The 15,117-nt window shown below is 36.8% G+C and overlaps 1 protein-coding gene across 2 annotated transcripts in view; it reads right to left on the bottom strand.

Annotated features, from left to right (window-relative positions):
* Window positions 1-15,117, bottom strand: part of LOC122813707 — a 521,863-nt gene that overhangs the window by 359,754 nt on the left and 146,992 nt on the right. The gene's annotated exons all lie outside the window — the stretch shown is intronic.

Here is a 15,117-nt window from a genome sequence, read left to right as displayed (position 1 = left end):
ATTGTGGATGATATAAACAGGGATGATGAGACAAGATAATGATAGGAGATTTAAATAAAGCTTTTGATACAGCATGACATGAACTTTTGAAGAAATATAACATTAGTAAGAAAATTAAGAATGCATGTTGTTCTGCATATACAAAAATAAAGTAAGAATTGTAGTGAACAGATAGTTCAGCAAATAAACAGATATAAAGGATGACATACATCAGGGATGTCCTTTGAGTAGCATATTATTTTCATTAATTATGAATGTATTAGAGATGTAAATTTACATATAACAGGTGCTACTTATGTTACTAATGAAGGGATAAAAATTCCGGTCATGTTTACTTATGCAGATGATATTATATTGATTATGGGAAACAAAGCCTGAATGCAAGAAGTTATATGTTTTGCTTATCAATGTCTAAATATAATAAATATGACTTTAAACAAAGAAAAAAGTAAAATACTGGGTGACATAAAAAAGACAGGAGGAGTATCTTTCTCAATGAAAAACATTTCTGTGTAAAAATGTAAATAAGGAAAAATGGAACAGGATACTAGACGAAATAAAGGAGCTTTGTTGTTTTTGGAAAACATACAAGCTATCATTTAATAAAAATATCATCAAATATAACTTCCCCTGTTATCACTTGGAAACAGGTCCTTAATGCTCTCTCTAATGCCAAAAACAATGCATCAGTGGTCCCAGACAATATCCCAGGATGCCCTCTAGATAGAATGAAACATGACCTATCAGGCCCGATGGATTGCTATTTAACTGTAGCCTTCAAACAGGCTTTGTGCCTCATGTGCCTCATGAATGGAGAACAGCAACAATCATCCTACTGCACAAAGGTGGGCCATCTACAGACCTTGGAACTACAGACATATAAGTCTCACTAGTCTCATATGCAAAGCATGGAAATAATTATCAAGGAAATTATCAATAATGACATAGGAAACCCCCAGACACTGGACCCAGCCCAGTTTGGTTTCATCAAGGGCAGATCATGCCTACTCAGCCTGGTGGACTTCCTTGAGAAGGTCATCAAAGCAAAGGATGAGGTCAAAATGGTTCAAACTGCCTCCCTTCACCTACCCAAGGTATTTGACACAATCCCCCACTTGGGCATTGTTGACAAACTTAAGAGGTTACATACAATCCCTTATGCCACCCAGTGGATAGCCAGATGACTCACAGACAAGACCCAGGAAGTTAGAATTGGGGAGTCCACCTCTACAAAGAGGCCAGTCACAAGTAGACTCCCTCAGGGATCAGTGCTGGGACAGCTCTTTTTTGGCATTTACATCTTTGAAGTCAAAGCTAACATCGATGGTTTCTGGCTGACTAAAATTTACAGGTGATTGCAAATTAGGAACTGTCATTGAATCACCCACTGACATAAATGTTTTCCAGGAAGAGCTGACACTGACAAACAACTGTTGCTAGAGCCATGGACTATGGTATGGTATCTAGGTCCAAGGAAGTCATTGTTCCACTGTATTTGGCATTCATCAGACCTATCATTGAGCTAAATGCCTCTTTTGGTATGCACCTAGCCAGACATACCCAATGATTAGAATGTCCACAGAGGTTCCTCACCAAAAGAATGCAGGCCCTAAGTAACATGTCCTATGCAGACCACTTCCAGGCCCTATTCCTGTATTCAGTGTCCTACACACTTGTTGGGGGAGATCTATGCCTGGCATGCAAGGCATTGCAATTTGTCAGACTCCACTCTGATGGACCTCCTGCATATCCACAAAACAACAGCACAAGAATTGCCCACATTAAAGACTTAAACCTTGCTTGTGATATAAATAGGACCTGTTGGAGAGACAGGTATGTATCCCAGAGACTGCCCACAATCCATGTGAAGCAGAGTTCCTCCCTAACCCAATTCACGTGTAACATGGACAATTGGATGGGGAACAGGAAATTCATCCCTGGTTTGGCAACTATGTCTCCACTAGACACAGGCAATCTGTAAATGGTTCATCTCACAGCCCCCTGCTGGTAAATGTTTTCCCTCCAAGCCTCTGCTTACACTTATCAAGGATACCAGAACTTATCAGAAATTTGTGATGCATGGCTATGCTTGAAAAGGCCTAGTAAACACCCATGAACCTATGAAAAAGGTTGGTTTGATTAATTCATGTATACTGTGAAAGACTGCATATTTAGCTAGTGTCTATATGTCGCCAATAATCTATGGAAAAAAATACAAATATTTTTTTTTTTTACTTTCACATGGGGTTCAAGACTGAATCCATTGAAGACAGGAGTCTTATATATGGACAAGGAAGATGGAGATTTAGGATTAATAAACTCAGTTGTTTATGCTGTTTCTTTGAATTTGTATAAAGTTTTGTTTTAGACAAGTCATACAGATGAAAAGTTAGTAATGCGTTTACTAAAGTGAAAATATAAGTGGCATTGGGATATGTTAACAATTTTCAAAAGAGGAAAGACATGTTTAAATGAACTAATGAGTTTATCAAGAAAAAATATTTTATACAAAATATAAATTGATGAAACAGAAAATTAAAGGAAATTGTGGTATAAAAATATCATGACAAAATATCATTTTTAATCCTTGGGCTGAGCTAGTGGATAAAAAGTTAAAGCTATAAAAATATGAAAAGTATGGTGGAGTAAGCAAACAGAATGTCAGGATTTTTTATGGAGATTAGTGATTAATAAATTAGAAGTAAAGGGAAGTACACCGTATAAGAAATCAGTGAAATATTTTGTATATATTGTGATAAAGCAGAAACTGCAGAACATGTTTTGTTACAATGCAGAAGGGTTGCAGCACTGTGGGAAAATTGTGTGAAGACAATTTCTTTGAAAATATAAAGGAATGAAATGAAATAAATGTGGATATGATTCTGTATGGATATGATAGCCATAAAAATAAGGAATAAGTTAGTAAGATTATTTTATTTTAAGTGCACCATTTGGAATGTAAGGCTAAATGAAATAATGTTCAATGTAAATGGAGACTAGCACTAGTTTTAAGAAAAAATAGATGGTGATTGTGGAAAAAGGATTGGGTTCAAATAAGATAATGAAGGTTTAGCATAATAGTGAAAAGCAAGATATCTATGACTGTATGACAACAGAAAGGAATGGAAATTTGTACACTGTATAAATTTATAAATGTGTAAGTTTATAAACACTATTGCACGTATTTTTTTAATAAAAAACACCTACTCTTTGGAGCTGTTAGATTATACCAGAGGGCCCCTACAGCATCAAGGAAGACCTAAGGGAAACACCAGCATGAAAAGGAGAGAAAAGCTATGGAGAGTTTGCAGGAAGAAAATGAGAATTTGGAGAAATAATGTTTGATATCGAGTATCAGAATGCATATAAAGATTTATGTGTGGTGGATGATATACATAACCAGCATTTAGCTGTCACATTGGAGAATGAAGTAAATTTGTCTGCTGAAGTGGTACAGATAACAGAACTGGCATCATGAAGGCTTGTAGATTATGTTCTACTGAAAATAGCTGAGCTGGATGATCCAGGTGACAAGTTCTGCTGTTTCATGGGGTGAGATAACAGATAACGTTTTTGAAAATGCTGAAGGTGGTATTTGGAAAAGGATATGACAGCAAATAATGCAGCAAATAAAACACACATGCAGCAGTGAGAGAATATAAAAGGAAAACAGCAGCAAACTGAGAAGGAGTTTGTTTTTTTGGCAGCAGAGAATAAAGTAAGTAAAACATATGAAGCATGAACAGCAGGGGAAAAGAGAACAGCAAAAGACTCTAAGTAAAACTGTTTTTAAAATGAAGAGAAGTCCAACTTTGAGAATAAGGACAAAAAATGACATTGTAATAGATATGTATGGGACAATTTGTAACTGTTCTGGATGTTAAAGTTCAAGAGATTTCAGTGTTTTATACATAGAGAGACAGACACTTTTTATGACACATCATTTGAAGCCGAGGTACTAAAAATGACATTTCTGTATTGGTATATCAGAAATAAGGACATTTACCTGTGCACCAGTTATTTTCTGGTCATAACTATTTAAAAAATGTTACTTTGCCGTTTGGAACTGATGAGCTGAAAAAAGAGGATGTTACAAAATGTATGCTGGGTTTGTGTGAAACTGTTGATATCACTGTGAAAGTTAGAGATGAGAGAAACTTATAGAATAGAGGGTTTTGATTAGAAGTTGTTTTGAAATCTGAGAAAATGTGTGAAATACTTGCCAAGTGTTATTTTATGGCTAGTCAAAAAGAGGTATTAAGATATGCTGGCCAGCCAAAATCATGTTTTGTTTTTTTTTTTTTTTTGTTTGTTTTGTTTTTTTGTAGGGACTTTTCTTATTTAATTAATGATTGTGACAAGATATAATGAAATCAGTATGAGGATAAAAAGCACACACCAAAAAGATGTATGACTGAATGCAGGTTGGGTTAACAAAGGGGACAATTTTGGATGGAGTGTCAAGAGTAAACTGATATTATTATAAAAAGAATGTAAAGGGAAGAAAACACACAAGAAAGGACAATAACAGACTGGGGAAAAGGGTGAACTAGGTGAAGAAGAAACTGTGTAAGAAAAAAAATATGGAGGGACAGACTGTATGCAAGAAGAGATGTCAGAGGAAGGGCTGACAATAATAATTTTTCTTGAAGTTCCAGCCAGTAACAAAAAGTGATTCTGAGGATCAATAATTGTTTTGTATATAAAACCAGGAAAAATATTCAATACAGAAAAGAGTAGAAATAAAAAAATGGAAATTTAAAAATATTACTCCAAAGGAAAATTTTAGAAAGCATTCAGTAAATGTGAGCAACATTATTAACACTGTAAGAAGGATAGGGATGTTGGAATCATTTGATTTTTTTTTAATGTGGAAATTATTCTGTTACACAACGTCAGATTTTTGACAAGACAAGAAAACTAGCAAACAAAAAAAATGTGGGGTGGAAATATAGCATGGAACTTAGGAAGTGAAATTTGTTCTAGAGTGGCTGTGCTATGCAAAAAACAGATAAAATACTAGATGTAATATTGTCAAGGGTGGGAAGGTTAACTGTCATAGATGCCAGATGGAGAGAACACATTTATAGAATTATGGAATTATAAGCATAGATAACTACCAAAGAAACAGAAAATCTGTTTTATCAAATATTAGACCATGTGGCTGTTAACATGAAAATTATAATCACAGGATAATTTAATTGTGATTTAAGGAAAAGGCATAGAACAGAAAAGATGTAAAAAATACAGGAACTGATAAAATGTAGCAAATTAGCTGTGCGGAACAAAAGTCAATGGACATATAGAAGGGAAGCACTTGGGTCTGAAATTGATTATTTTATATTATCAGAAGGACTGGGGGGGTAGCAGATGATGATACAGTTGTGATAGGTTTTTCAGGCCAAATAATTTAGCAATATGGATGGAGGTGAAAGAACAGGGAATATATTAAAAATAGAAAAGGGAATAAAAAGAATAAATGAGAAATTATATGATGAAACTGGAGAGTGGGAAGTACTGCAGCTATGTAAGGATCTTATAACCATGAAGAACTTATAAAAACTGGTCTCAGTGGTGGACTGAATTTAAAATGAAGTATAAAAAGTGTTTCTTTTAATGTCAGGATGATGTAAGGAAGGAAGAGAAAGCACAGTATGGGAAAATTTACAGAAATGCATTCACGTATTTAGAAAATAATACAAGGGAGTATTGCAATATGGATAAATATACTAAAGAAACTGAGAAAAAATAAGGTATTACTGTTTAGGTAAAAATATTATCGAGAAGGGAGGAGGTATCTGCATATTTAGGTAAAATAATAAAGAAAGATATTAGTATATTGAGAGAAAAGAAAAATGTAAAAAGAGAGGTAAAAAGAACACAAGACCAAATTACAAGTAATGTAGTACAGCATGTAGAAAATATGGATAAGAGTTTAAGGATGGAGAATTAGACATAATGGAAAGTAAATAAATTTCTAGAACAAGTTAAGGAAGAATCTGAAAAAAGAAATTACTATTAGTGAATTAGATGAAGTACTTAGGATAGTAAATGCTGATTCAGCATCAGGCCCAGATGGTATAGGGCATGTAATGTACAAGAAATGAATGGATTGGCAAATAGAGTGTTTTGTAAATGTACTGAATATATGGCTGAAACAAGGGTTTGTTTATGAAGAGTAATTTAGTGGGATGTTAAAATTTATATAGTAAAAGAAATATGAAGATTAAAAAAAAACTGGAGACTAATCACACTGAATAACACAGATTATAAAAGTTTTGTCTGAATAATTCAATAAAGAAGACAAGGAAGGATAAGGAATATTATGGAAGAAAGTATATATATATATATATATATATATATATATATATATATGGCATAAAAAGGAAGGGGTGTCAAGAGTTTTTTTTTGTGAGAAAAATTGTGGATGATGTTATAAATAAAAGTAAGGCTATGAAACTTAAAGGTAGATGATATCAGCAAGGCATTTGATACAGTAAGATGTGGGATGCTATGGAGTAGTATGGAATATATAATAGGATTTGGAAAGTATGTATACCAGCATATCAGAATAATAGAGTAAGAGTGTTAGTGAATGGGTGAATGAATAAAGAAATATGCATAAAGTGCAGTATAAGATAAGGATGTCCCATGAGTGGAATATTGTTTGCACTGGTGATGATTGTGATAGTGAGAGAAGTAGCTTATAAAATGAATGATCCTAGATATGTGATGCAAAAGAAGGTGGTGATACCAGTTATATTGACATACACAGATGATATAGTTTTAGTAACTAAGAACAAAGTATGGATGAGGAAAGTGTTTTTCTTTTCCTGAATAGATATTTCAAGGAAATGGGAATAACCTTGAATAAAGATAAAAGTAAGGGTTTCAGTGATGTGGTAAAAGTTATGGGTGTATACTTTCAATGAATGAAGTATCTTTGCTAGGAATAAAATTTGTGAAAATAATGCAGTTATGATGCAATGGGAGGATGTGCTAAAAGAAATGAAAGAAATATTTCTTTTGTGGAGGACATATAGATTGGCACTCAGGAAAAAGTTTTATCTGCTGAATTCAGAATTAATGGGGAATAGTTTATATTTTAAATGCGTATATGATTCCAGCAAATATGAAAAGGAAATTGAGAAGTTGGTGTTTCTTTCATATGGGGTTCAAGATTAAACCCAAAGAAAAGGGGAATGTCATATGTGAGTGAAGATGAAGGGGGATTGGGGTTACTAAAGCCAGGTGTCTATTCTGCATCTTTAAACTTGTATACAATATAAAAGTAGGTAAAGTAAGAGAATGCAAATGAATAGTGAAAATGTCTAAATATAACTACAAAAAATATGGGAGATGATAAGAGTAAGAAAAAGAGAAAATGAATATGAAAATGAAAAAAAATAAAAATATCAAGAAAAAATACTAACATGGAAAATAGAAATTGATGATACAGTGAAAAATGGTAGGATGTGGTATAATAATGTCATGAAACAATATTAATATGTAAATCCATACAAAATTTTACCAGAAGAAGTGATTACACTATTAAAGTAAGAAAATAAAGTGTAGCAAGACAGTAGAATTTGGAATTTCATATGGTGACTGGTAATAAATAAATTACCAGTTAAAGGGAATATGTCATATAGAAAGAAAATTGAAACATTCTGTTCATTGTTTGTTGTGTGGGAAAGGAGAGATAACAGAGATTGTTTTTTTTTTTTTGAAATGTGGCAAAACTATTGAAAAACATTGTGTGAAAAATATTTTTGGAGAATATTAATGACATAAACAATATTGATATGACTATGATTATCTATGGATATTATAAGAATAATAAGAAATAATATGTCAGAGAAGTAGATAAGAATTGTATGTAATATCAGTTATTTGGAATTTTGGAATGAAAGATTGAATGAAATTTTGTTTTCTGGTAATGGATATTGGCAGATATAGCTATTGCAAAAAATCAGATTATGGTTGTAGAAGATGGAGTAGGAGTTAATTATGGAAGAATAACAATGAGGCTATTATAAGGAAAATAATATATACCAAGGTGTGTGTGTATATAATATAAACACACACACACACACACATATATATATATATATATATATATATATATATATATATATATATACACACACACACACACACATATATATATAATATATATATATATTTTATATATATATATATATATATATATATATATATATATATATATATATACCTGTACATATATAAATATTATAAAAAATGAAAATAATGTTTTTACATTGTGTTAAAGGGCGGCGCAGTGGTGCAGCAAGAGGTTCTCCGGTTCGATTCTCGGCTGGGGTGCCTTCTGTGTGGAGTTTGCATGTTCTCCCTGCGTTCGCGTGGGTTTCCTCCGGGTACTCCAGTTTCCTCCCACATTCTAAAGACATGCTTCTGGAGCATTTCTCCCCGGGCCTCTGCTGAAAACAGGATCTGTGGAACCTAGTCGGACTTTCCCAGTCAACAAATGAAAAATAAAGAATAAAAATAAAATAAAAAATAAATAAGAGCCACTACTCTCTTCAACAGGTGCAGTGGGATCTTTTACAATCACCTAAGCTACAACCAACTTAAGAGAATGGGACCCTGGTTTAACATCTTAACTGAAAGATGACAGACTTGGAAATGCAGCACCTTTATTATGTTGTACTGCAATGTCAGCACACCATCTGTTGTGTGGAAATAGAACCCACAGCCTTCTGCATCAAAAGCAAGTGTGCTACCTGATAACACCAATGACACTGTCAGTAAATTGTGCATATTTTCTATTGGTAGCTTTGGATGAAGTATATGAAACTGTATAAAGATCATTAGCCTCATAACATAAGATCCAGCCCTGAGTAGCACAGGTTAAGCAGGAAAGTTTTGGAGAACATAAAAATATTAACCACCTAATAACATATGCTAAGTCAATATGCACAATATCTGCAGAAGTAAAAGTCATCTGAATAATTTCACATTAAAGAGAAATATTACAAATACAGAGGTTACTGCTAGCAAACAGCTTTGAATTTCAGTTCTGCATCTACAATGAATGTGGTATTGAGGGTCGGAACTTTGAATGTTGGCAGTATGACTGGTATAGGGAGAGAGCTAGCTGATATGATGGACAGAAGGAAGGATGGTATATTGTGTGTGCAAGAGACCAGAGTGAAGGGGAGTAAGTCTAGGTGTATCGGAGGTGGGTTCAAATTGTTTTATCATGGTGTGGATGGGAGGAGAAGTGGCATAGGCATTATACTGAAGGAACACTATGCTAAGAGTGTTTTGGAGGTGAAAAGAGTGTCGGTTAGAGTGAAGTTTATGAAGCTGGAAATTGATGGTATAATGATGAATGTTTTTAGTGCATATGCTCCACAAGTTGGGTGTGTGATGGACGAGAAAGAAAAATTTTGGAGTGAGTTGGATGAAGTGGTGATGACTGTACCCAAGGGTAAGAGAGTGGTGATTGGAGCAGATTTCAATGGGCATGTTGGTGAAGGGAACAGAGGGGATGAGGAAGTGATGGCTAGGTATGGTGTTAAACAAAGGAATGCAGAAGGTCAGATGGTAGTGGATTTTGCAAAAAGGATGGATATGGCTGTGGTGAATACGTATTTTAACAAGAGGGAGGAGCATAGGATGACATACAAGCGTGGAGGGAGATGCACACAGGTGGATTATATCTTATGTAGGAGGGCCAGTTTGAAGGAGATTGGAGACTGTAAAGTGGTGACCAGGGAAAGTGTAGTTAGGCAGCATAGGATGGTGGTTTGTAAGATGACATTGGTGATCAAGAAGAGGAGGCAGAGTGTGAGGGCAGCACCAAGGATCAAATGGCGGAAATTGAAAAAGGGTAATTGTAAGGTGACATTCAGGGAAGAGTTAAGACGGGCACTGGGTGGCAGTGAAGAGTTACCAAATAACTGGGTAACTACAGCAGAGCTAGTAAGGGAGACAGCTAGAAAGGTGCTTGGTATGACACCTAGACAGAGGAAGGACAACAAGGAGACATGCTGGTGGAATGAGGAAGTACAGGAGAGTATACAGAGAAAGAATTTGGCAAAGAAGATGTGAGATTGTCAGAGAGATAAAGAAAGTAGACAGGAGTATAAGCAGATGAGGTGCATGGCAAAGAGAGAGGTGGTGAAGGCTAAGGATAAGGCATATGAAGAGTTGTATGAAAGGTTGGATACTAAGGAAGGAGAAAAGGACATGGCTAGACAGAGGGACCAAGCTATGATAGATGTGCAGCAGGTAAAGGTGATAAACGATAATGAGGGAAACATACTTATAAGTGAGGAGAGTATGTTGAACAGATGGAAAGAGTACTTTGAGGGACTGAATGAAGAGAATGAGAGGGAGAGAAGGTTGGATGATGTGGGGATAGTGAATCATGAAGATTAATGGATTAGCAAGGAGGAAGTAAGGATAGCTATGAAGAGGATGAAGAATGGAAAGGGTTTTGGTCCAGAAGACATACCTGTGGAAGCATGGAGATGTTTAGGTGAAATGGCAGTGGAGTTTTTAACCAGATTGTTTAATGAAATTTTGGAAAGTGAGAGGATGCCTGAGGAATGGAGAAAAAGTGTTTTGGTACCGATTTTTTAAGAATAAGGGTGATGTGCAGAGCTGTAGTAACTACAGAGGGATTCAATTGATCAGTTGTAGCATGAAGTTATGGGAAAGAGTAGTGGAAGCTAGGTTAAGAAGGGACGTGATGATTAGTGATCAGCAGTATGGTTTCATGCAGGGAAAGAGCACTACAGATGCGATGTTTGCTCTGAGAGTGTTGATGGAGAAGTACAGAGAAGGTCAGGAGTTAAATTGTGTTTTTGTAAACTTAGAGAAAGCATATGACAGGGTGCCTACAGAAGAGTTGTGGTACTGTATGAGGAAGTCGGGAGTGTCAGAGAAGCATGTAAGAGTGGTACAGGATATGTACAAGGGTAGTGTGACAGCGGTAAGGTTTGCAGTGTGAGTGATGGATGCGTTTAAGGTGGAGGTGGGATTACATGAAGAATCAGCTCTGAGCCCCTCCTTATTTGCAATGGTGATGGACAGGTTGACAGATGAGATCAGATAGGAGTCCCCGTGGACTATGATGTTTGCAGATGACATTGTGATTTGTAGTGAGAGTAGGAAACAGGTGCTCTAGAGAGAAGAGGAATGAGGTCAGCAGCATTAAGACAAAATATATGTGTGTGAATGAGAGAGAGGATAGAGAAATGGTGAGGATGCAAGGACTAGAGGTGATGAAGGTGGATGAGTTTAAATACTTGGGATCAATAGTTCAGAGTAATGGTGAGTGTGGAAGAGAGGTGAAGAAGAGAGTACAGGCAGGGTGGAGTGCACGGAGAAGAGTGTCAGGAGTGATTTGTGATAGACGAGTACCAGTAAGAGTGAAAGGGAAGGTCTACAAGAGGGCAGTGAGACCAGCTATGTTATATGGGTTGGAGACAGTGGCATTGACAAAAAGGCAGGAGTTAGAGCTGGATGTGGCAGAGTTAAAGATGTTAAGATTTGCACTGGGTATGACAAGGGTGGACAGGATTAGGAATAAGTATATTAGAGGGTCAGCCCAGATTGGAAGGTTTGGAGACAAAGCCAGAGAGGTAAGATTACTTTGGTTTGGACATGTGCTGAGGAGGGATGCTGAGTATATTGGGAAAAAGATGCTAAGGATGAAGCTACCAGGTAACAGGAAAAAAGGAAGGCCTAAGATAAGGTTAATGGATGTGGTGAGGGAGGACATGCAGGTGGTTGGTGTGACAGAGCATGAAGAATGGAAATGGATGATCTGCTGTGGCGACCCCTAACGGGAACAGATGAAAGAACATAATGATCTACAAATACAATGTCTGCTATGCCTGAAGAATAAATTGCCTGTGTTGCATTAAAAATGATGTGCTGAGGATATTTCCATAACATTTTCTGAATGAGGTCTGCTATGCAATTGGGAATGGGTGGCAAACAATGACAACAGGTTCAACATTATTAGATAAGCAGTCTTAGAGACCTTTAAGGACCCTAGACCAAATTCCTAATTACTCAAAAGCAACATGTGCATACGTGACTTGCTCAGTGTCACATAATATGTAAATGAAGGTGAAAAGTTTCATATACTGTACCCTTGCCACAGGAAAAGCCTCATTAACAAGCTGAAGCTTTACCCCCCTTTGCAAACTGCCAGAGTAATAGCTTTGAACTAATTGCAGGAATCATTTACAATCAGATCTTGTAGTGAAGATTGTATCACAATAATATGAAATAATAACTACATAATGGATGCTGAAGATCAGATGGTTCTGATCATCACTCCAAATAATGCAGACTATATGACCTGCCAAATGTAAATCCCTTTGTAGGTTCTGCAGACTGTAAAGAAAGTACTGCAAAATATATTACAAAAACATAACATGTTTAGGCTACATTACAAAATCCAGGGCTAATAATTAATTCAGTCATTCTTTAGTACAATGAATAAAGCAAGCATTTGTTCAACAACCCCAAAGTCATTCAAAAATCAGAAATATTACTACATACAATATTTTTTTGGTGGGGGTGGTTTACATGCTTGTAGGGCACCAACAACTGATTTTCAACCTCCCTATATCTTCTTTGTCATCAAAAACAGCTAACCCCTCAAACATTACTCAGTACAGGTCTGACATACTTGAATGGCTAACAATACTGCATCATTGCAGTGTATGCCTCAAGAGTCATCAAAGCTGGATTGTGGTCAAATGGGGCCCTATGCAGGGTAATGGATCAGGACCAGCCATAACAATATCCCATTACTTGGTTGTTCTCACCCAAGTTACCATTAACATTGTACAAACCTCTCAGTTTGCTTGCTATTTTCTTCTTTACTTTTATAATTATCACAGAATTTTGGATTTAATTTAAAGCATATTTTATATTTTACAGAAAAAATACTGACAGTCATTTTCTAAACAAAACAAAACACTCTCATAATGAAAACAGACTAAGCATGAGAAACTTTTCTTCCCTTGAAACTCACATTTAGTGAAAATGTATCTAGCAACCAATTAAACTACAAAAGATGAGATGGGATTCATCCTCAAACAGCATATAGTGAAGTGCTAATTTCTGTCTATGTGAAAGGTACAACAATTCAAAAGACAAATGTATTTTTTTATTTTTATTTTTTATTTTTATTTTACATTTGTTGACCAGGCTAGTCTAGCTGGATATATTTCCATTTTCAGTAGAGGCCCGGGGAGAAAAGCTCCACATAGATATACAAAAGTATAAAATATTGTTACATGGTAAAATAAGGTATTAGGTTTTACCTCATATCATGCGTTCCGGCCCCAAAACCCGGACCACACCACAAAAGGAGGGGGTGTATCCATATTCATAAAGGATACCCACACCTTCAGGTTGGTGGCAACGCACGAAGCTTCAGAAACCATCCAGGTGCAGCTAACCATAGGCAAAACTGCTCTACAAATTGTAGCATGCTACAGGCCACCCTCTCAAACTCAGGAACCCCACACAGCCTTCCTGAAGACACTGGAGGGTATAAATGTATCTCCAAACACCATCATATTGGGTAACTTCAACTACCCGAATATAGACTGGGAACATTACTCAAGCCCTAACTTTCTAGCCCAACGGTTCCTGGAGTTCATAAATTCAAATGCCATGGAACAGCTAGTCACTGTTCCCACTTGAGGAGAAAATATACTAGATCTCATTATCACAAACATGGGGACAAAATGCTCCACACCGGAAGTATATCCCTCATTGGTGAGATCTGATCATAAACTAATCTCACTGGAAATCCACATCCCGCCCCACCCCAAACAAAAAGACCACAGTGAAGAACTTCTCTAAAGCAAACTTCACACTACTCAAGACTGGTGTGGTATCCTTCAAGGCCCCTGAGCCAGTGGAAACCACAACCCAAGCTGCGGAAGCCCTTACAAATGCCTTCTATGAACACCTCCAGGACTGCATGGATCAGGCAATCCCAAATAAAACCAAGACTCTTTCCACAAAGGGCAAACATCCAGTCTGGTGGACCCCAGCCATTAACAAACTTTACAATAAGAGGAGAAAGCTATTACATGATAGAACAAAATCCATAAAAGGGAAGTCACCCTGATCATTATTAGTAAAAAAATACGAGCACTCATAAAATCAACTAAGGCCAATTTTGAGAGAAAAATTGCCATGGATTCAAAGGACAATCATAAGGCCTTTTCAGCTATGTTAGGAACCTGGGTGGAAACTCCCAGATATGCTCAGAATTAGTCCAAAATGATACAAAAATCACTGAACCCACAGACATTGCCAACATACTGGCAGACAGGTTCAGTGCAAACTTCACCCCTCTCCCCTAAAGGAGAGATAACTATCCCAGCAGAGTGTAGCCTCCCAGACATCTCAAATGCGCAGGTGAAAGCTGCTCTCTCTAAAGCTAAAAACACAGCATCAATAGGACCGGATGGTGTCCCCGGCTGTGTGCTACATGAGCTAAATGAGGAATTAAACCCGCACATAAGGCAGCTGTTTAATCTCAGCCTTACCACAGGATATGTGCCCAAGGAGTGGCGTACGGCAACTGTGGTCCCACTCCACAAAGGCGGTGCCTCTATGGACCCTGGTAATTACCGCCCCATAAGCTTAACAAGTCTAGTCTGCAAAGCTATGGAGAGGATCATAATGGAGCTCATAAACAAAGATATAGGGGACTTGCAGACATTGGACCCAACCCAGTTTGGCTTCGTCAAGGGCAGATCATGCCTTTTGAACTTGGTCAACTTCTTCGAAACAGTCACCAAGGCCATTGATGAGGGAAAGGCAGTTCATACAGCCTACCTTGACCTTGCAAAGGCTTTCGACACAATACCCCACTCGGGTATTGTAGAAAAACTTACCAGCTTAAATGTAAACCCATATGTCACAAGATGGGTTGCAAACTGGCTTAAGGACAGAACCCACAGGGTTAGAGTTGCTGGCGCTATGTCAGACTCCAAGCCGGTCACAAGTGGTGTCCCACAGGGCTCGGTCCTTGGCCCCCTATTGTTCGGCATCTACTTTTCAGAAGTACAGGCCAACATGGGA

The sequence above is a fragment of the Protopterus annectens genome, chromosome 10.part0 (assembly GCF_019279795.1).
Source record: "Protopterus annectens isolate FY-2018-M chromosome 10.part0, PAN1.0, whole genome shotgun sequence".
Classification (NCBI taxonomy): Eukaryota; Metazoa; Chordata; order Ceratodontiformes; family Protopteridae; genus Protopterus; species Protopterus annectens.
This window is presented reverse-complemented; position numbering and strand designations above follow the sequence as displayed.